The sequence below is a fragment of the Seriola dumerili genome, unplaced genomic scaffold (genome assembly GCF_002260705.1).
Source record: "Seriola dumerili isolate Sdu_G_001 unplaced genomic scaffold, Sdu_1.0 BDQW01000088.1, whole genome shotgun sequence".
NCBI classification, from domain to species: Eukaryota; Metazoa; Chordata; class Actinopteri; order Carangiformes; family Carangidae; genus Seriola; species Seriola dumerili.
Genome location: NW_019174343.1, coordinates 121,021 through 143,656, shown reverse-complemented (window position 1 = coordinate 143,656; position 22,636 = coordinate 121,021). Strand labels below are relative to the sequence as shown.

Below are 22,636 nucleotides of genomic sequence, written 5' to 3'. Positions count from 1 at the left end.
CCTGTGTGTAATTGGTATGAGGTGGTGAAGGGTTTTCCCTTGTATGTTGTTGCGGCGTTCCCCTTTGGGTTTGTTGAGCTTATTTTGTAGTGTCGTGGCAAACATGGATGAAGCTTTGCTTGGGAGCATGTCCGTGGTTTCCTGAGAGTTGCTAGTTCGCTTGTCGCTCTGTCGAACCAGCAGAGCAGTGCATAAATACCCACCACAGGTAGCTCCATGAAGAATAGGTGGGAGCTTAGTAAACTGGGTTGCATGTTAGATAGCAGGAAAACTCTCACCTGACCTCTTTGTGCGCATAGGTAAACCTCGTTGTGCTTGTCTCGCTTGTGTGTAAATATTTGATTTTTCGGTCTAACTATTTTTAATGTCTGAAATTGAGGCGTTCCTGGCTGCTCCGTCTCAGGAGGCCCTGGATTCTTGCTCCGGGGAGCAGTTGCTCGGAATTGCTGAGCATAATTCAGTAGAGTTTGAAGGAGACCGGCGTCTTATACAGAATATTAAAACATCAATAAAATCAAAGTTAATTGAGGTTGGATTAATGGCTAAAGTTAAAGGGGAGGATTCTCCGTTCCCCCACTGCTTTACCTTTTTGGAAGCAAGGGTTAACTTTTGAACAGCAAAAAGAGATTTTGATGTTGCAGATAGAACATGAAAGAAGTTAATAAAGTTAATAAACAACTTGAGGTGGAGAGAATCTGCCAGCAGTCTGAGAAGGCAAAATTGGATTTGGAAGCATATTGTTCGTTTTTGATTAGAGATGGCATGTTGTCTGGTGAGGTTCAGGTTGGACAGGTGTCCAAGTCTGCTGAAGGTCACTTTGATGTTAATAATTTGTGTTTATTGCCTCAGTTAAATGAAAGGGATCCGGATACCTTTTTCTTCATGTTTGAGTGGGTAACCAATGCTAGGAGTTGGCCTGGTAGTCCTGGCAGACTGAAACTCTTTTGCTCCAGTGTGTGCTCACAGGGAAAGCGCAGGAAGCTTATTTATCTTTGAGCCTTGAGGATAGCTCCAGCTATGCTAAAATGAAATCTGTTGTGTTTAATACATATGAGATTGTGCCTTATCCCCAGCATTTCAGATCCTGGGACAGAAAGACTGGTCAAACATATATGAAGTTTGCCAGGGATTTGTCAATGCTTTTTAAACAATGGTTAGCTGCGCTTGATTTCACGATTTTTGTTGGCCTATGTGACTTGATGATTTTGGAACAGTTTAAGAATTGTCTCCTAGAAAGTGTTGTAACACATGTTATGGAGCAAAAACTCACATCTGTTGCTAAGGTGGCTGTGTCGGCTGAGGAGTATGTGTTGCTCCCCAAGACCAGTGTTAGAGAGCGCTCTGCGTCACAATGCTTTCACCAGGCTTGGAAATGGTTCTGATGTTTCATTTGATATGCAGCATCCAGGGAAAGCTGATTGGTCGAAACCTGAATTTAAGGCAAGTGGCAGTATTGACACTGGTGATGTGTGCAATTATTGTCATGAGAAAGGCCATTGGAAGGCAGATTGTGCTGTATTGAAGGCTTAAAACCAAGGGTGTGAAAACGGATGTTAAGCCTGCCGCATTTGCTGCGCCTGTTAAAGACTGTGATTCTGACGCCCTTATCTCCAACTCTTGTGAACCAGATGTTTGGGTAGCTTATGCTCCTTTCATTCGAGGTGGCTCTGTGTCTCTCGTGGAAAGTGATGTGGAAGTCCCTGTTTTGAGGAATACGGGGGCCTATGATTCCTATATTGTTGATTCTGTTTTGCCTTTGTCTGCGGAAACAGATACTGGTGGCGGATAGTGTATGGCCAGCGTTGCCTATTGAAGGTGTACACTTTATTTTGGGCAACAGCTTGGCTGGTAGTAGGGTTTGGTTTGACATTCCTCCCTCTCCTTTTGTCACCTCCTGTCCATCTGGTCCTGTGTTAGATCTGCCTGTGCAGTCTTAAAGTCGACCAGATCATTACAATTTAAAGCACATGAATGAATAAATAATGGATTAGTTGGTTCTTAATAATCTGATTGATTGATGATTCTCATAGCTTTCTCTGCAGCATGAAAAGTATGTTTGTGTTTCCTTACATCTTAAAACAAATTTAAATAATTCAGAGACTTTACAAACATCATTTATGTTCAATATTAACTATTTAGGTCCCAAAACTGAACCTTATGGAATCACACACGCAACTTTCCTCAAGTCAGAATCTACATTATTTACATGTACATGTATTGATATCTATCATGCAAAACTGTGGACAGCCAGTTTATGTGATTGTCAGGTTGTGTTGCTTCTCCAAAACGATAGCACCAGGCGCCGAAGTCACTGCAACACTGGATGGTGGAAGAGACTCTGGGCCAGCAAGAGCAGAACATTGAACAGGAGAGCAAAAGGCTGTTTTTTGGTATTATCTGTTTTTGGACAGAACAGAATGCGTTTCAGCTAACACAATCACAAGCCTTTAGTGCACTAGACCCTGGCAGTGGGACTTTTTTGGGTGCTGGGAAAATGAAACCATTACTGGATTCAACCAAGACGGAAAATAACTTTAGGCCAGTTTGTCTCCAGTTACTCCAGTGTTTTCGATCCCATGCTTGTGGATCTTACGCCATTCAAACATGCACTTACATTGGGTTCTGGGCTGCTATGTGTAAGAATTCGTTCTCCACAGTGAAGAATGTATTTTCTGATACAGATGCAGCATTATACACAGATGAAAAGCTAACCTGATCAAGCTGGCCTTAAAGAATGACCTGAGCAGAAAGTTTAAACAAGAGTAGAAGGATCTTCTTCTGAGGAGATTCAAGTCATTAGCAAACCCATGACTTCAATTGTACTGAGTTAACGTAGGATTTGATTTTGTTCATGTTTTAATGCTGTGTTGGTTGTGGGACACTTATATTTGTTTGGTAAGCCTGTTATGATAGCTCACTGCTTATGTCACTAATAGTTTTGTTAATTTTATAACAGCGAGTCTACAGGAAAGATTGTGCCTACCACGTTTCACTGCCTGAGTTAGATTCTGATTTTCAATAGAACCTATTCTCAGCAGAGATTTGTGTGGAATGTTGTATGGGTGGCTTGACCTGATGGTTGCTGCTTTAAGCGCTGACTTGCTTTATGTCGGTAAACACTGATGGCTCTGTTGAAATCAAACTCAGAGAGTTACGGTGTCTGGATGACCCGTGTTTCAGGGGATTTGTTGATCTGTTAGTGTGTGAGTATGTGTGAGGTGTAATGATGCACTTGTTAAACGCAGCCTGAATAATTATTTGGGTAAAGTCATACATTCATACACCCCCACCCCCACTCCAAGTGGGGGTGGGGGTGTTGGTGGTCTGTTGTTTGTGGTGTTCTTGATGGTTGTGGTGGTGTGGTGTTGGTGGTGGTATGGTGTTGGTGGTCTGGTGTTGGTGGTGTTGGTGGTGGTCTGTTGTTGTTGGTGGTGGTGTTGTTGTAGTTCTTGGTGTGGGTGTTAGTGGTGTTGGTGGTATGGTGTTGGTGGTCTGTTGTTGGTGGTGGTATGGTGTTGGTGGTGTTGGTGGTGTTCTTGATTGCGGTGTGGTGTTGGTATGGTGTTAGTGGTCTGTGTTGGTGGTATGGTGTTGGTGGTGGTGTTGTTGGTGGTGGCGTTGTTGTTGGTGGTATGGTGTTGGTGTTGTTGGTAGTGGTATGGTGTTGGTGGTGGTGTTTTTGTTTTTGGTGGTGATGGTGTTGGTATGGTGGGGTAGTGTTGTTGTTCTTGGTGGTCGTGTTGTTGGTGGTGTTGTTAGTGGGGGTGTTTTTGTTGGTGTTGTTGTTTTGGTGGTGGTGTTGTTGTTTTTGTTGTTGGTGTTGGTTTTGTTGGTGGTGGTGGTGGTGGTGGTGGTGGTGTTGATGGTGTTGTTGGTGGGGTTGGTGGTGGTGTTCAGGTGGAAGATGTGCGTCTGACTTTCATTCCTGAGTCTTGTAGACTTTACCCTGACAGAGACATTCAGTGACGTTCATGTGTGAATAATTAATGAGAAGAAGTTGACACCGACCCTCCCTCTTCCCCTCCCTCTCCTCAGGGACTCATTAATGGTCTTTGTCTCTTAGTGTTATGCCTCCCAGTATCAGTAATGGCTGTATGTGTTAGCTGAAGACCTGCAGTCACATCAGTCTGTCAGTCTCATAACACTCCTGTGGGAAATGACTGATTATTAATTATTATTTGTTTTGTATATGAATGCACAGTGAAGTGAATTTTAATTCTGATTATTTGATTTAATTGATCCATAACTGCAGGTATAAAGTCACTGTTTTAAAAACAGTGCACTGACAGCACACACACACACACACACACACACACACACACACACACACACACACACACACACACACACACACACACACACGCTAACCCTGATGCATCATGCATGTATTATAATCTATTATGTAGGTATGATATGAATTATAGATTTTGCCTTTGGGCAGGGGTTAGCATTATGTTTGTACCTGAGCAGGTATGAAGGAGACGGAGTTTATTACACAGACACTGACTGCACCTTTTAATACTTTTATTTGTACTGTGTGTGTGTGTGTGTGTGTGTGTGTGTGTGTGTGTGTGTGTGTGTGTGTGTGTGTGTGTGTGTGTGTGTGTGTGTGTGTGTGACAGAGTGTGAGCTCGGATCACAACCTGGAGGAACACCTTCTGTTGTCTTGATTTCCACAGTAAAAACCTGCTGTTCTCATCAACAAACATCAGGTTTAAGGTCTGAAAACCAGACTAACCTCAATTATCTATAAAGGCTTCAACCTGTTGGAGATGAAGTGGAGATGTGGTGACACTGGAAAACAGTCGCGTTGATGTTCTCCTTCACAGTGACACATCTAACAAAGCCACTCCCCTGTAAACTCTACTCACTGTTCTTTACTGTGTTATACACAGGAAACACATCATCATGGTCTCCTGTTCCTTAACACTGACACACTGTTGAGACAATGTGAACATTCCTGTAGGAAATACAGCACCACCCTAGCACCAGCTGGACAATCAGTCATATTATTCTTATAAGTGCTGAAGTACTGAGTTAAAAATAACTTCCTACACCAGTGGAACCAGATGGAACTGGAACAGATACAGAAACAAGTCTACCTGTAGCCTTAGGCTAAACCGGGCTGTGAACTGTCTCTATCCTCTGGCTCTTTATCTTTTCCTGACATCACTCTCTCTATTCTGTCCTCAGCTAACATTCCAGTATCAGACTAGACAGATAGATAACAGAGTCCAATAAAGACCAAAGGATGTGATGGGTTTCCGTACTTTACTGAAAGTCCTTTAGTCTCATAGAACAAACTGTAAAACTGAAACAGAACACAAAGCAGAAATATTACATTTAAAACATTGAATGTAGCCTTGTGTAAATTATTCTATACAATACTTCAAATAAATCAAATTAAACGAAGCAAATATATACAGTAGCCTAAAACACTGTAGCCTAGCTTATGTGGTGTTAGCCATTTAGCTAATCAACTCTTTACTAGCTTAATTAAACCATCCAAGATTTCTCCATAAAACAACCAAAAACAGCATGAATTTGATGCTAAACAATTCAACACTTATAACACAAACAAAATACTGCAGCACTCACAGACATATGCGATCCATATCCACCAAGGACAGAGAAGTGATGAACTGCATGCTTGATCCACCATTCAACTAACATATCTGCTATTTCAGCATGTCCACAAGAGGGCACCAAATCACCCTACATGAGACCAGCACACTCTCCATCCTGTATGTCTCATCCCATTCACCCTAACAAGCTCTCTCTCCTTAATGTCTCTTCCTCCACCCCTCCCCCACACAGCCTTTGTCCCTACTTCTTAGGTTGCGTTCTGATCCACAGAGTACATAAACAGTACTCCCTACTCCCTGCCCAGGGAATATCAGCTAAGGGAACTTCCCTTGACAAAATTCCTTCATTCAGAACACCCAGCATCGTCACCAACGCAGACATCCTACTTCCTCTGTGCGTCACCCTGGTAATATAAACACCTCAATACATGTTGCTGCTACTGTGGACATTTTTAACTACTGAAATAAAATACTGAATATATATTGAAACAAAATCTGATACCATTACAAAACTTATTCTGTTTAAATGTATGTAACTTGTGAATACATGTGATTTGATTGATTTACAAGATGTTGTCCATTGTCGTTTTTGGCGCACCAGCAAGGCGCAATGACTGATGGGTAATCTTCTTGTCAACTTCCAGTGAACTGATGAACTGTTGTTCAGTTCTTCCCTGCTCAGTTCACAGTTCCCTTTGAACTGAGCACCTTTTGCTCCCTACAGTTTGGAATCTTAACATGGCTGTGTGTGTGTGTGTGTGTGTGTGTGTGTGTGTGTGTGTGTGTGTGTGTGTGTGTGTGTGGGTGTGTGTGTGTGTGTGTGTGTGTGTGTGTGTGTGTGTGTGTGTGTGTGTGTGTGTGTGTGTGTGTGTGTGTGTGTGTCAGAGAGCGGGCAGGTGCTCACTCTCTGACACACACACCTTTAACCTTTAACCTTTTCATTCTCATGGCAGCCATTAGCAAATTAAAAACCGAACATACCTTCTAAGGATCTGACTTTAAATCAGGACGTTCATATAAACTGATTCATTCTGTGACTGGTAATGACAGACAGACACATGCATGCACACAAACACACACTCATTCAACATACGGATTAAGTGTGTACTTAATCCAAGGCAAACTCTTCCCCTGGAAACAGTGTAAGGAGAGCGGGTGTTAACAGCCTTTACTCTGGCAGGGACACATACACACTGATGTTAATAGATAAAAACAGGCTTACAGTCAGATGTGAGCACAAGATGGCCGACAGGCAGAGAAACAGGGAAACACAGGTATCAGGAAACAACAGGGAACAGGAATGATGAGCTGACACTGAATGGGGAAATATTTTCTCTGACTCATCTTGATACTGAGGCACTTAGATCAGTTATCCAGTTAAAGGTGATTTCAGGTGCTGACTAACACCAGCCAATCCTGTAAAACCACACATCATAGCTTAGATAATATCACTATGGATGTCAATATCAGGGTTATTCTCTCAGACAGAAGACATTAAACAGCTGTTCAAAGCAGAGCAGTGATGAGTAAACTGATCTTTGTCTTCAAAATCACTGGAATGTACCAATGCAACAATCATGTGTTCACCCTCTCATACCAAACAACATAACAGGTGATTGAGTGTGATTCATGCTGTAGTGACGGTGTAGGAGACAGTCAGATCAGAGTCATCAGGCTGAACACAGTCAATCCATCACACCAACAGGAAACACTCATTCATCCACACACTCTGACAGGTGCTTCTATCAAACTGACTGGAGGAGGGAAAATAATAAACTAATATTTACTTTGTGTTTTATTGTAAATCATTTAGATCAATCTGTAGAAATGTTTTTCTAGTAGTCTGAAGAAAACCACAGAGTTGTAGTCCTGTGGATGTGTCTTCTCTAATCCAGTCGTGGGATGTTGCTGACTCATATACTGTACTTCTCAGCTTTATACTGAAGTTCACTGAAGTTCTCATTGTTTACTTCACTACTAGTTGTTACCACAGAAACACAAATCCAGAAATTTAGCTTCATATAGCAAACCACTAGCACACACACACAAACACACACAGTACATACATCACAGTGTGCAGCGGAAGCCTGAATCAAAGCCTCCTCATCCTGCTTCGCCTCTGATCAGCTCTGCTCTGAGGATTGGAGGGAATTGGCCTGGATTATCTTCATGCTGCCATGTGGCATCCAGTACAGCACTCTGCCACATGACACAGGAGAGCCAGTCTGTTTATCTGCATGTCTATATACCTACACGCTCTCTGACTTATGATTCTGCTGTGGCTGCAAAATAAATAGAGACAACCTTTTTAAGCATCAGTCCAGAAAAAAGCAGCCATGTCCTGGTCCACCAAGGGTTAAAGGGGTGGAGAATCTCTGTCTGTTTAAAGCTGCTGGACTCTCCCTGTCTGCTCACCTTTGTTTGGTCAGGGCTGTTTCAGTGTCCAGTCCAGATCTACTGTACATTTACTCTGCTCATAGGTACAGTAACAGTGCTTACAATGTACAAGATGATTCACTGCAAATGAATACTACAAATCAAATTAAAATCTGATACATTTATATGTATTTACCTGGACATGATTAAAGTGTTTTGACTGGACAGAGTATCAGAGGATCAACTGTCTCTTAAATCTTTGCTGTCAATATTATAGTGAACAGTGATGTCATCTTCATGTTATACTGGAGAAAATTTTTCCTATACTACTACTAGCAATAAAAGTGCCTGATAACAATTTATCAGGCAAAAACATGGCGCCCTCATGTCAATTCATTATGAAATTACATGCACATTCAACAGATACAGTATTTTAAATCTTGTGTCATGTGACAAAAACACTCAGAATGTGAGTCTGTTCTTCTCTGTCATGAACGACATATGAAGTCAATTATACACAGGATGTGTTATGTAGCTCAGGTTTAGTGTTGGTGTTGTCTGTTGTCACAGCCATGTATAATGAAGGTTCTCATTCATTAAATATGTTTTGTTTATTCTTCCTGTTAGTGACTAATGTTAGTGCTACTGTCTGTCTCAGGACGACGCTGCAGCTGCTTGTTTTTACTGACTGATTAAAGTGACATCAGCTTTATCACATGTCTAATCACATAAAAACATGTGTGTAGCATTAAAAGATGAATCGCAGTCACAGATACTCAGACTGACACCTGCTACAACAGTTTACATAGTACTGAGTGTGATGTAAATAAAAGCTCATGGATTTATAAATCCGCCTGTTCTTTCTCTTTTTTCTTTATTCCCATGGTCAAACAAACTGAGAATCAAGTTTCACTTTTCTAGCTGCTTGACCAGGATTGAGATGAGCAGATCAGAAAATGTGTCTTGGTGTAATTTACGGTGGAGCTTGCAGCCATGTCTGCTCTCTGTGACGGTGTTTGCCCAGGGGTGGGGCTAAGCTTGTGCTCCACAACCAGAGCAGGCCAGGAGAGAGGTAAAAGGTGGTTTACTCTTTAATCTGACATTCATAACAAGTGTACTCATCACTGTCAGTTCAGTGAAACCTTATAGGAAAAAGCTAATCCATCAAAGCAGCTGTTCAACAAGCATACATCTGTAGACAACCTGTGTTCCTACAAGTTTAGGCTGACAGCACATTGTTATGAACTAAAACATAAACTGCCTGAATATAACCTGTATGTGACTGTTTATCCTAGTTTACCATGTAGAATTACAGCTACAGAAACCATATTTAGTAATACTAAAAATATAAATAGTAATGATGAGTATTGATATTATAAAGAGTTTTGATAAGAGCAGTTGTATTAGAGTAGAGGAAGAAGGGAGGAGTTAGCTGCTGTTAAGTTGAGATCTCTGAAGTGTTTTGGTTCAGCTTCAGTCTCAAACCAACATTGAACTCATAGAGGACACTAGTCCACACCTGCAGCCCAGCAGTCAGTTCACAGTGCCTCTGGGAGCTGGTCCAGCTCCCTGGGTCTCAGGTAAGACCAGCGTCCTGTCCTGTTGTTGGCACCCAGAGGCAGAAACAGCTGGACCCCCTGCCTGTGCTGTGACACATGAGGCTGCTGTAGCGGTCAATATCTATGCCTGAGCCAGACAAGGATCAGCAACATCAGTCTTTCAGTCCATAACTTTGGCCCACATTGTTGCCATGTTGACACTGAAAGACGAGCTGCCAGTGAGTACAGGTGGCAGCTGTTGACTGTGGCCTGTTGGCTGCTGTCCACACACACACACACACACACACACACACCCTCTTTCTGTGTTTATGATGTAAACAGAGGAGGTGCTCTTTAACACTTATGATGTCACACACACAAAACTGACTGAATAAACAGTCAGTACAAAGTCAGTACAGACAGTTGCACTACATACAAATCAACAATCAATAATCATTAATCATCATTTGATAGAATATCAATGTCAAAGCAGAGCTATTCAGTTAGAGCACAGAGGGGAGCCGTGAAAAGATTAATTTATTCCTGGCCCCATACACACAACCACACACACGCACACTGAAGCAACCATTCTGTAATTATATTGGAATACACCGTGTAGTTATCAATGGAAATGTTCAATAAGGTACCCTTTATTGCTAAAAATAATGACAGATTGGAGGCATGGTTAAATAAGCTCAACAGCAACACACACAAACACACACACACACACACACACACACACACACACACACACACACACACACACACACACACACACACACACACACACACACACAAACACAACAAGCATGTCACTTACCAGTCACATGTAGAAATGCTGCCACGTCCCTCTGCGGTCTGTTACCATGTAGTCCACAGTGTGTTCTGATGACAGGGTTCCAACAAACCATTCAGCCCACAGTCATAGCCATGGTGAATGTCACCACTGGCTAACAATAGATCCCCCAGCGAGCTGCTGGATGTAGGACAATAATAGGCAATCACTCCTCAGACTGGGATGGATAGAAGGAGGAGAGAAGGCTACAGAGCATGCCTGGCAGAAAATCCCTGGGTATTATAACATCACATGACCAGCCGTCCACCATCAGTCACAGAGCACAGGAGATGAGAGCGAGGAAAGAAGGAGGCAGGGAGAGGACAAGAGTGAATGGGTGCAGGGGGGTGACATCACAGTGCTGCTCAATTCCCCCTTTTCATTACAGTGACGGAGAGACAGAGCAGAGGCATGAGCCAATAAGATAAGAGGACTGAACCCCTCCCTGAGCTGAAAAGCCAACACCAGCAGAAACAAACATGGAGAGGGAGAGACAAAAGAAAAGAGAGGAGCAAGACGTTCCTGCAAGACAAACATTCAACCTGCTCTGATTTAAATAAACACACTGAAGACCATAATGAGAAAGACACACAGATCTCAGAGCGACCAGCTTATATTTACATTTCATCTTTTATGACTCTTCACTAAGATTCACATAACACTTGAGCAAAGGTGACAGACCATCTATTTGCCACATGAAAAAAAGCTAATTCCAAGTGCAGGACAAATGTAGGATAACTGTGAATTCAGGAGAAGGTGGAGTAAACATCTTTTTTGTATTGTCTTTTGTTACATTTGGCAATTGAAAACCGAGGTTTGAAATGTTGTCTCTCTTCAGTTGTATTTCCATATTTGAAAATCTGACAGGTATTATTATTAATATTGATTTTTATAATAGCACATAATTTCTTTTGAAGTCATTATTTAGACCGATGTTGTAGCCAAATGATTTTCTAATATTTTTGCATCTTGAATTCTGTTAATGTAAATCCCATAATAACACGTCAGAGTAGCTGACCAACAATTACACCAGCTGCTTTTCCCTTGTAGTGTTGCACAAGATAGAGGCGATTTTTTATAAAAGTCAACAATACACAATAGTGAATGTTCTGTGTTTCCACTGAGTGATGTTAGATGAATGAAGCTGTTTTTTTTCCTCTCATGATGTTGCTCAATTAAACATGACGATGGATTTCAAGCATCTGATAATTGTTGAAAAGCAGCCGCTTTATTTAATCGAACAGCGTCTGGTGCAGGTAATAATGGAAAGACAAACTCTTATATCTGACAGTGACATCTCATCAGGGATTTTTGGGAGGTAATAGTCTTTAATGTTTTTGGATGTCATGTGACTACTGAGTCATGTCATGTGACTTAAATGTGGAAAAAGTGTTTCCATTTCACTTTAGCAAAATGTTGTTTTGTGGAATAGCCTGAAAACACTCTCAGCGTATACGTTTTTTTGTCACAGTTGACAGTTTTTATTTAAATTCATGTTTCATTACTCGTTTTTTAGTTCGCAATTTCAAATTGCACATTAAGAAGGTTAATGGAAACATGGCTACTGTCTCCTTCACCACCATCACTACTGTTATCTGACTGTGAGATGAAACACATTTAACCTTCAGAGGTGGGGGTGGTGGTTCGGAGAGGGTAGCAGATGAATGGACAAATTAATCTTCCCCATTAGTGACACTGTTACTTTCTTCAGTGAGACATCTGGTGGGGAGTTGTGTTGTCTCCATTTACAGGAGTCAAGTTGATTTTATTTATATAGCACCACATCATAACTGAAATTACCTCAGTGCACTAAGTGAGAGAGAGAGCAGGAGGAAAGACAAAATTTCACAATGCAAGTTCCAGATAAATTTGTCTAATAATAATAATAATAGTTGTAGCAGTGGGTGTTGAGCAGAATCATAGGGGCAGCAGGTGGTTCATAGTCACAGATCCAGACTCTACAGCTCCACAAGCAGAAATCAAGCAAACTGAATATTTTCTGTCAGACTGAATTTTTTTTAAAAATGACGGAATAATCTGAAGGCTGTCTGTCACTTTGACAGATTAGAACAAGTTCTGTAGCATCATGTTCACACAGGCAGAGGCGCAGACCTATTCCATTTTGTTCACATTATAGGGAGAACTAAATTCTACAAAGAGCAACATGTCTTACTATCAGATGCTGACAGCATGTTGAGAAACTACGGACTTGAGGCCTTGGAGTGTGTCTGTGACCACTGTTGGTCACAAAGGGGTGCAGCCATGCTCCTGCTGCAGAGTGCATCCTGCAGTATTTCCTCTCAGTGAAGTGAGTGCTTGTAGGATCAAGAAATCCCACATTCAGAGTCTTGCCAACTTCTGATCACTTCCAAGTTTAGCCAACTGATCAGTGTCACAAAGTGTCACTGACCAGAACAATTGAGTGTCATCTGCATAACAATGAAAGTTTATGAAGTATTTCCCGATAATATTGCCTGAAAGAAGCAGATATAAGGTGAATTGAATTGGTCTAAGCACAGAACTTTGTGGAACTCCATGTTTAACTTTTGCGTACATGGAGAATTTATTGTTAACATGCACAAACTGAAATTGATCAATAAATAGGACTTAAACCAGCTCAGTGCAGTTCCTTTAATGCCAATTAAATGTTCCAGTTTCTGTAATAGGATGGGATGGTCAATGGTGTCAAATGCAGCACTAAGATCTGCTGTGGCAGAAGCTCAGGAGGAAGAGTCCCTGATGTGTGTGAGTGTGGCAGAAATGCATATCAGGCATAAGACAGTATAAATTGTTGATGCTATAACCCAGGTGTGGGAAGAATTCAAAGAGTCCATGGAGAAGGAATTTCAGTTGGCCTTAAGAAGGATCTGGCAAACCATCCAACCAGCAAGGGGAAGCAGGGATTAGTCCATTAGGAGAACTGATAATTTGGACGGGAGATATCATTGGGTGGTGGAAGGAACACTCCTAACCACAACCAATATGTCCTCTGAGGAGGAGACAAAGTCTGAAGACTCAGCTGAAGCTGCACCTTGGCTCACTCTTAGCCAAGGTCTCTGAGGTAGTTAAGAAGCTCTTTATAACAAGTATAACAAAGGTGAGAGCTGTATCTGCATTCTTGGCACGAAGAACACATTTTTGGTGGGTGTTGGCCTCCATCAATCCTGTTTGAACAGTTAAAAGATTAACTAGCTTCTCTGACCTACCGGGCTAGGTAATGATGAGCTGGCAGGGGTCCATTACCTCCTCCAGCTCTCACAAGAAAGTGAGTCTCTTCATCCCCAAGCACAGTTGCTAGAGATCCCCTGCTGCCTTGAGGTTCAGAGGAAGAGTCCATGAAGCTCAGGCTTGTTTGTCTCCAGCCAAGAGACTGTGTAGGATGAGAGTGGGTGAGCGTCTTTACTGTGGCCAGTTTAGACATTTTCTTGCCGCTTGCAACCAAAAGGCAGGACTCGCCAATAGAGAAGGGGATCCTGGTTGTCACGCGGTGAGGTCAAGTTGGGGTTTGTCCTGTCTCCATGTCTTGTCATTTCCTGTTTTATTTTGAAAGGTTAACTCTCCTCTCGTTTCAGGTCACTTGCCCTTCCTCATGTGTCACCTGTCTTAGTGTCTTCCCTGATTCCTGAATGTGTCCACCTGTTTCCCATTTGCCCTCATGTGTCTTATAGTCTGCGTCTCCCTTTGTCCTGTGCCAGAGTGTCTCGTTCCTGTCGTGCACCCCAGCCTACTATCACAGTCCATGCCTTGCCTTGTCTTTGCCTTATTATACTTAGTCTTCACCTCCATGTGAGTGATTTTTTGTTTGTAATTTCATAGAATAGAGTTTTCTGTTTGTCAAGTTTATAGTAGTTTTTGTAACCTCCCTGTGAGTGATTTATTGTTTGTATTTTCATAGAATAGAGTTTTCTTTTCACACTACTGATTTTACTGATTCCCACACCTCATTCTCAGAACATTCAATTTGGTCTCATAATTTGGTTTAATAAAAATATTTTTTTATTAATCTTAACCAATCTTAAGCAAGATTGCCACTTGAGCCAAGGTCATTATACTGGTAAAAACTACATAACTTTCGAATTGGTTGGAAATTGGGCAGAATCACTGGTTGGAGTTCCCTCTGCTTTTCATCATGTTTGCAGTCTACTTTATCTACTACAGAAGGTGCCAGCACTCCACCTAAACCCAAACCTTTGATTTGTCAACCATTGCTTCTGAATAATGACTTGGAAGATGTATTCAGTAAGGAGCTGGCTCTCTCACTGCCTCCTCATCGCTCATAAGATTGCAAAATCCATCCCCTCCCAGGGGCGCCTCTACCTATCAGTCAACTCTACAAAATTTCATGCCTTAAATGAGAAGTTATGGAACTTCAAAGAGTCTTTGGCTGCAGCTATTATCTGCCCCTCTTCCTTTCCTCTGGGGGTGCTGGGTTCTTTTTTGTGGCAAAGAAAGATTGGTTTGACCACTGCCTCCACTGTTTTCCCGGCTCTTATTGACAATGTGCTGCAAGATTTCCTGAACCGCTTTGTGGTTGTTTACCTTGATGATGTTCTCATCTTCTCAAAAGACATAAATGAAAGCGTTTCTAATTGTAAATGACCCCAAATAGAGTTTACGTTTATAATGCACTTTTACATGCTTTTATTTTGATATGTCCTGTTAAACCGCAAGTTTATTTTGAAAGAATTCTGTATGCAAGTAGTGGACGGAGAAGGCGGAATTGGCAGCAAATACGGTGTACACGGTGTAGTAAGCTAACAGCAAGGATAAGGAGAGAAACAGTGATAAAAGATAAACGGGAGAGAGCAAGATAAGGTGTTTAGCTTCAATTGAGTGAGTGTGTGTTTGTGTATGAGATTGGTGCATTGGGCTCCACAGCGGTGTCTTCTACCTGCCTTCACAGTTAGTCGGGGAGGCAACACAAACATGCAGGACGTGCGTGCTGAGAGCGGCGGAGGAACAGAGAGACATTGACGGCAGAATGGAAATGCCAACCTTCGGCCGGGTCGAGACTGCAGAGTTTGGAGAACGGTGGACAGCCTGCAGGAGCCACGAGTGAGGCAGAGCCGAACAGGCTAAACATACGCACGCTGCCACTACAAGCCACTGCAGCAGAGAGGGACGCGCTTCGTGGGCTAGCGGTTTCTTTCTTATGTTTTTTGCCAATGTTTTTCTTGGTTTGGAATATTGATATAATTGCATGATTGTTTGATTTGTTTTGGTTGCCGTATGCTCAGTTGTAAGTTTGTTTTTTTTGTTTTTGGTTTTGTTTTTTTTGTTTGTTTTTTTCGCTTGCCTAAATTTTTTTTAATTCCTTATTGTTTTCTCTATTACATTTGGTTTATTTGAGTGGTTGTTTAGTTTAGTTTTAGTTACTTGCATGCAAGTCAGTTAAATTAATATTTTGGGCTCATCCTTTTTTGTTAAAGACTTCAACACTATACCACCTCCTGCTAAACAAACTCTTGATGGAAAGAGGGCAGAGACTGATGAATCTGTTGATGTGAGTCTTTACTTTGCTTTTGAGTTGAAGACGCATGAGGCAACAAGGCCACATGGTCCATGTGGGTGCTACAAAGGAGCCGATAAGACTGAGCTGCTGAACGCTGCTGGACCCTGGACTTTTTAACACTGGGACTTTTGCCGGTGGTCGAAGCATTTGGGACTTTTTATTGTTTTAAAAACTGTTTTTTTTTCAATAGCTAACAAGCGTTGGTCAAAACTGAAGTCACATTGTCAAAACTCTTCACACAGTCAGCAAAACAGAAGTCTATGTGGAGCAAACAGTGAAACACTTTTCATTGCTTTCACACAAAATGCATTCAGTGACCACAGTTGCCAAAAGTCATGAACTCCTTTCTCAGTCAAAGACCACCACCTGCAAAACACTATACTTTTGCAGCACATTATTCAAATGCTAACACACTTTGTTCAAAACAGTTAAAAACACAATCAAAACAGAATGATGGAAAAAAGATTGTGCATTTCTGCTGCAGCCACATTGAAATCTATAGAAAATATTGACAGTAAAATTAAATAATCATAATTCCAAACACAGCTGAGTGTAGTTTGCAGCTGAAAACCTACCCAGGTAACCTGTGTTTGGCCTCATTACTGTAGCACGCAGATAAAAGGGGATGGCTTCTGAACCCTCTTTTTTTTTTGGAAATATGGACCAAAGAGGACAGGTTGGTGAAGAGGGAAGAGTGGCAGGGAGAGGAAGACCAAAAGCTGTGGTCTCTGATGAGATAAGGGCCACAATTATTGACCATGTGGTGAATCATGGACTCTCTTTGAGAGGCCGGTTTAAGGGTGCAGCCAAACCTGCGGTGTTCAACAGTTGTATCAATCTACTGACATTTTTTTAAATGGATTTTGTGTTTTATATTACTGTATATAGGCTTCAAAGGTTGCCTCCTACAGGAGGGAGAGGCTGAATTTTTTCAGATGCTCAGGAAACTGCTCTCATTGATATGGTCATTGCAAACCCCACATAAAACAGAGAAATCCGGGACAGTGCTGGCAGACAATGTTACTTTTGCCAATGTGAACACAGTCAGCACAACAACAATTGCCAGAGTCCTTGAAAGGATCAAGCAGTTGGACACAGTACCATTTGAAAGAAATGGAGAACGTGTGAAAGAACTCCATTATAAATATGTCCATGTAAGATGTCTGTTCAATAACCAAACAGAATACCTACATAGCTATGCATAATGTGCTGTACTAAAACTGTGGATTTACTTTATTTTAGATGGTAATAGAGATGGAGGCCAGACCAACTCCACATTTATTCATCTTTGTGGATGAAGCCGGATTCAACCTGGCAAAAACACGGCGCAGAGGAAGAAATGTCACTGGGCAGCGGGCAACTGTGGATGTCCCAGGTCAGAGAGGAGCAAACATTACAATGTGTGCAGCCCTATCCAATGATGGTTTGCTTTTGTACAAACCTTTCATTGGTCCCTACAATACAGAGGCTAATTTCTTTATTGGATGACCTCCATAATCAACTTGTGCCAGTAGGGGAGAGAGGTCAAAGGGCAAGAAACATAACATTTGTTGTGTGGGATAATGTGGTGTTCCACCACTCTGCTGCTGTCACTAACTGGTGAACTGCACATCCCAGGATGTCTGTCCTTTTCTTCCCTCCATACTCGCCCTTCCTGAACCCCATAGAAGAGTTTTTCTCCATGTTGAGGTGGAAGGTTTATGTCCACTCTCCACATGACCAGCTGTCCTTGCTGGCGCCATGAATGCAGGGTGTGGATATATTTCTCCTGAAGCCTGCAAGCTCCAAGGTGCATTGCCAGAGAAGAAATAAGATGTGATGTTGACGAAAACGTGGCCAAATGCAGAAGAGAGGGAGTGAATATGTTATACATGAAGTACTGTAAATCACTATGCAAAGATGTAGAAAACATAAATGTAATTGAAGCAATTTGCTAGATTGCTGATTCATTCTTGTTACAATATACAATACAATAATTTAGTACACTCAAAGTGCAAAGATCTAATTCTGTAATAAGATACTGATATATCTGAAAAAAAATCATTCAAACTTTAAAGATAAAATGTCTTTTATGTAATGCTCTCTATTGTTAGTATTTTGTAGTTCAGTGTGCAAAGAGTGACAGTGTTTGCTTCCTGAGTGAGACTTGTTGCCAGTGTTGTGGATGAAGGAGCTTATTTTGAGACATGTATGATGTGTTTTGTTGGTGAGGGAGTTATGGAAGTTAGATGAACTGAGATGCATGTTATGGTGCATACTATGCATTATAAATATACTGAATGTTAAATTTATATAATCCAATGGAATAGCTATATTCACAACTGAGGTTATATTTGTATGTGAACCAGCCTCTACTGAAGTAAGAGTGTTACAGAATGAAAGCTGGAGGGAATAAAGAAGGAAAAATAATGGTCTGAAGGCCCTGGGAGCAATGCTGTCGGAGTAGTGAGGACCAGATTGAGGATAGATGAGGGCCTTAGGTTTAGGGTGGTGGAGGGGCTTCTGGACACCTGGTCCTACTACACTACCCTGGCAGGCCTGGTTTGGGGAATTCCACACAGGACTGGACGTCATTGCTCCCAAGGCGGTGATAGGTTCACTTTAGAAAATAGGTGGAGAATCCACCTAAGAAAGAACTATAAATGATTGTGCACAGGCTCTCTGTCTTCAGTTCGGATCCGGATCTAATCTCGCTTTTATTCTTGTGAAAAAATAAATTCTATTGCATTGGACTCTGGTCATCTCTAGTGACTTCTTTTTTTAATCCAGTAAAAGTGCAGTTTTGTAGAAAATTAAGTGTTGGTAAAGAGGTCTTCCAACACAGACTATGTGAAGAGTTTTGAAAAAGTAGTTTCAGTATTGACAATGCTTGTTAGCAATTGAAAAAAACTGTAACTGATCTTTTTATAAACACACACTTGCATGCTGTTTTTGGGTCAGTACGCTCCCCAGTAGATTTAAATAAATCTTGCCTCTAAGTTACACCTGTGACAATTACATTTATGAAATAAAAATGTTTTCTATCAACATAAGCAAATTCATCCTCTGATGGTGACTTTATAGCAGGATGTGTGTGTGTGTGTGTGTGTGTTTGTTTGTGTGTGTGCAGTTGATCGATTACACCAGGGAAAGCGACTCTGGCTGCAGTTGTGCAAATTACAATATCCTAGCTAAAAGCCTGTTCAACCACATCATTTGGGAATTTTATACACCTGGATGACATACGGATGACCCTGTACCATACAGCTGCCATGGTGCGTGTACTGACGAGGCGTGCACACCGGAGTCTTGATTCAGAGTGTCTTTATACATGACCCTTTCCACATATATGAACTAGGATGGCACGACAACCTTGCGCTACTGCCACCTGCTGGTGCAGCGGTATAACATCATGAACTCATTCCACGTGTACTTGTCATATCAATACATCTCCCTTTTTTTTTTCTTTTAAAGAAAATGAAACATAACATTCTATGAACCATAGCCCTGCCTTTTCAATCAACCCAAAATGTTTGCTTTTATACTGTAAACTATAACATAAATTCCTTAAGCAACTCACTCTTTTATAAACATTTTAACATTATAAACATTTCTTTCTTTTTTTTTTAAACATATTTTTTATTCAAGAAAGGTAGTGCAATACAGGAAGCGTTTAAGTACAGTGTCTTGAACTGGTTTTTCATTTTTTTGTCAATCAAGTCCCACCCATCCCCCACCGCCATAAAAAAAGGGAATACACAATAACCAAAATAATAATAACAATAATAATAATACATAAATGATACTCACAGTAATAACATTATTATAAACATTTCACTGTATGCACATGTATATGCATTTCTCTCTTTTTTTTTTTTTTTCTACATTTTTTCAATCAGTCTTTTTGGTTTCTCTATCTGCCTCTTAGGGTGTTCTCTCAGAGTTGTATCACTGTTCTTGGTATCTTTCATTCTTGTTTCCATCCGGTTGTTTTGTCACATTTGGTTGTTTTGTCACATTTGGTTGTTTTGTCATGTTTGGTTGTTTGCATTGTTCTTGTGCTGCCATGTCCTTGGTGTTATTATCCATAATCACAATATTCCTCTGTGGCACTTTTAGCAGGTGTCTCCTGTTTCGCCTTAGTGTCAGTCCATGCTCCATGATGACCTCGTATGACCTTGGTGTTGCCTCTTGAATCACTTTAGCCAGAGGTGCCCACTATCCATCACATCTGACCCTCACAATTTCCTCGTGGGCCAGGGGTTTCAGTGGCACTGCTGTTCTGTTGTAAGCGTTGATCTGACTCTCTTTAGGAATATTTGACACACTGTGCTCCATCCTCAGCTTTGCTGCTGGAAGCCTGGTCCTGAGCTTCCTTTTCATGAGCATCTCTGCTGGTGAAAGTCCATTCTCCAGTGGTGAGGCACAGTAGTTTAGAATAGCCAGATACAGGTCCTCACTGTTTTCCATGGCTTTCTTTAGAAGGCGTTTCACAATTTGCACACCTTTCTCTGCCTTCCCATTTGACTGCGGGTAAAGGGGGCTCAAAGTTATGTGTTCAAAACCGTAAGTCTCTGCAAACTCCTTGAAGCTCTGGCTGAATTGAGGCCCATTGTCACTTATCACTGTGGATGCAATCCCATGTTGTGCGAATATGGCCTTTGTGTGTGCAATTACATGTTCTGCCGTTGTGGCGGACAGCTGACAGAATTCTGGGTAATGCTGTGGTAATCAATCACCAGCAGGTAATCCTTGCCTTTTAGTTGAAATAAGTCCATTCCAACCTTTTCCCATGGCTCTTGTGGTTTTGTCATGTGGCATCATTGGCTCCTTAGGCTGTTGGTATTGATGTCGCTGGCAGACCTCACAGCGTTGCACCAACGTCTGAATGTCTCTATGCATGTTCGACCAATACAGAACATCACGTGCACGTCTCTTACACTTTTCAATACCCAAGTGTCCCTCATGCACTAACTTCAGCATTTGTGATCTCATGGAGGTGGGAGTGACTATCTGCGTGCCCTTTAACAGAACCCCGTCCACCACAGATAACTCACCCTTAAAATGTTGGTATGGCTTGACTAGCTTCACATTGCCAGGTAAGCTTATCTGTTTGACCACACCTGTAAGTGTTTCATCCTCCTGAGTTTCTTTAGCTATTTCTGCCCATTTTGCTTTTGACACTGGCATCTGTGTTCTTACATAATCCACATGGACTTGCACATCATCCTCTGTAGTACTTTTATCATGCTGCAAGCTGGCCCTGCTTAATGTATCTGCTACTATTAAGTTTTTGCCAAGTGTGAACTCGAACTTCAAGTCGTATTTTTGGAGACGAAGCATTAGGCGCTGTATACGCGGTGGCGAATCTCCTAGTGGTTTCTGAGATATGGCTATTAGAGGTTTGTGATCTGTCTCCAAGATAGCTGACTTCCCGTATATGTACTCATGAAACTTCTCACAGCCGTACACTGCCCCTAGTGTCTCCTTTTCTATTTGTGCATAATTTCTCTCCGCTGATGTCATAGTGCAGGAAGTATATGCTACTGGTAACCACTCAGAGTCATGTTTTTGGAGTAGCACAGCACCTAGGCCGGCTTTTGAAGCATCTGTGGAGACTTTAAGTAGCTTGTCTTCATCATAGAATCTCAGGACAGGCTCTTTTGTCAGAGTGTCCTTTACCCACTCCCACTCATTCACATGCTCTGCAGTCCACTGCCACACTGTGTCTGCCTCTAGCAGGCTTCTCAATGCCCTAGTGCTAGATGGAATAAATTTCCCTAGGTAGTTTACCAAACCTAAGGCTCTTTGCAGGTCCTTCTTGTCTTCTGGTATGGGCATTTCTGCTATAGCTCGGATTTTCTCGGGGTCCGACTGCACCCCAGCTTCTGATAACTTTTCACCCAGGTAAGTTATGTCACTCACACCAAATTGGCACTTCTTTTTGTTCAGTCTTAAACCTACTTCTCGTGCTTTGTTGAGCACTCTGCGAAGCCTGTCATCATGTTCCTGTTTAGTGCGACCCCAGATTATCACATCATCAATGAATACACCTACCCCTTCTATTCCATCAAACAGCTGCTGCATAGTTTTGTGGAACACTTCGGGGGCAGAACTTATACCAAAAGGTAGTCTTTGAAAACAATGCCTCCCAAATGGTGTATTGAATGTGCATAACTTGGCACTCTCTTCATCTAGCACTATTTGGTAAAAACCAGATGAGGCATCGAGTTTGGAGAAGTAGCGTGCTCCACTTATAGCACTGGTTATGTCTGATTTGGTTGGTAACCTGTAATGTTCACGCTGAATCCCTTTATTTAAATCCTTAGGATCTATGCACAGTCTCAAATCACCATCTGACTTTTCCAGTATGACAAGGGAATTAACCCATTCTGTTGGTTCATCAATCTTCCTGACTATGTTTTCTGCTATCAGGGTATTTAGCTTTGCTCTCAGCCTCCTTTTGAGTGCAACAGGCACTTTCCTTGCTGGGTGTACGATTGGCTCTGCATCAGCCCTGAGCTTAATTTTGTGTTCACCTGGCAAGCGTCCTATTCCTTTGAACACCTCTCTGTATTCTGTTACCCAATGATTGGCTTCTGCTGTCTGCTTTTGTGTCACTTTCTCTGTGTTAATGACATCGACTCTTTTTATTATTCCTAAAGCTATGCAGGCTTTCAACCCCAGTAGTGCTTGTCTGTTACCATGTATCAGAACAAAAAGTGCATTCACTTTTTTACCATTGCAAGATAGGTTAGCTTTACACACTCCCCTGGTAGGTATAGGCTTGTCATCATAAGTTCTTAGATTT

General features: G+C 41.7%; 1 long non-coding RNA gene across 1 annotated transcript in view; it reads right to left on the bottom strand.

Moving 5' to 3' along the window:
- Positions 1–10,596, bottom strand: part of LOC111221966 — a 46,374-nt gene extending 35,778 nt beyond the window's left edge. The window contains exon 1 of the long non-coding RNA XR_002665106.1: positions 10,320–10,596. This is a non-coding gene — a long non-coding RNA (uncharacterized LOC111221966). The remainder of the gene's footprint in view (positions 1–10,319) is intronic.
- Positions 10,597–22,636: the final 12,040 nt, after the last annotated feature.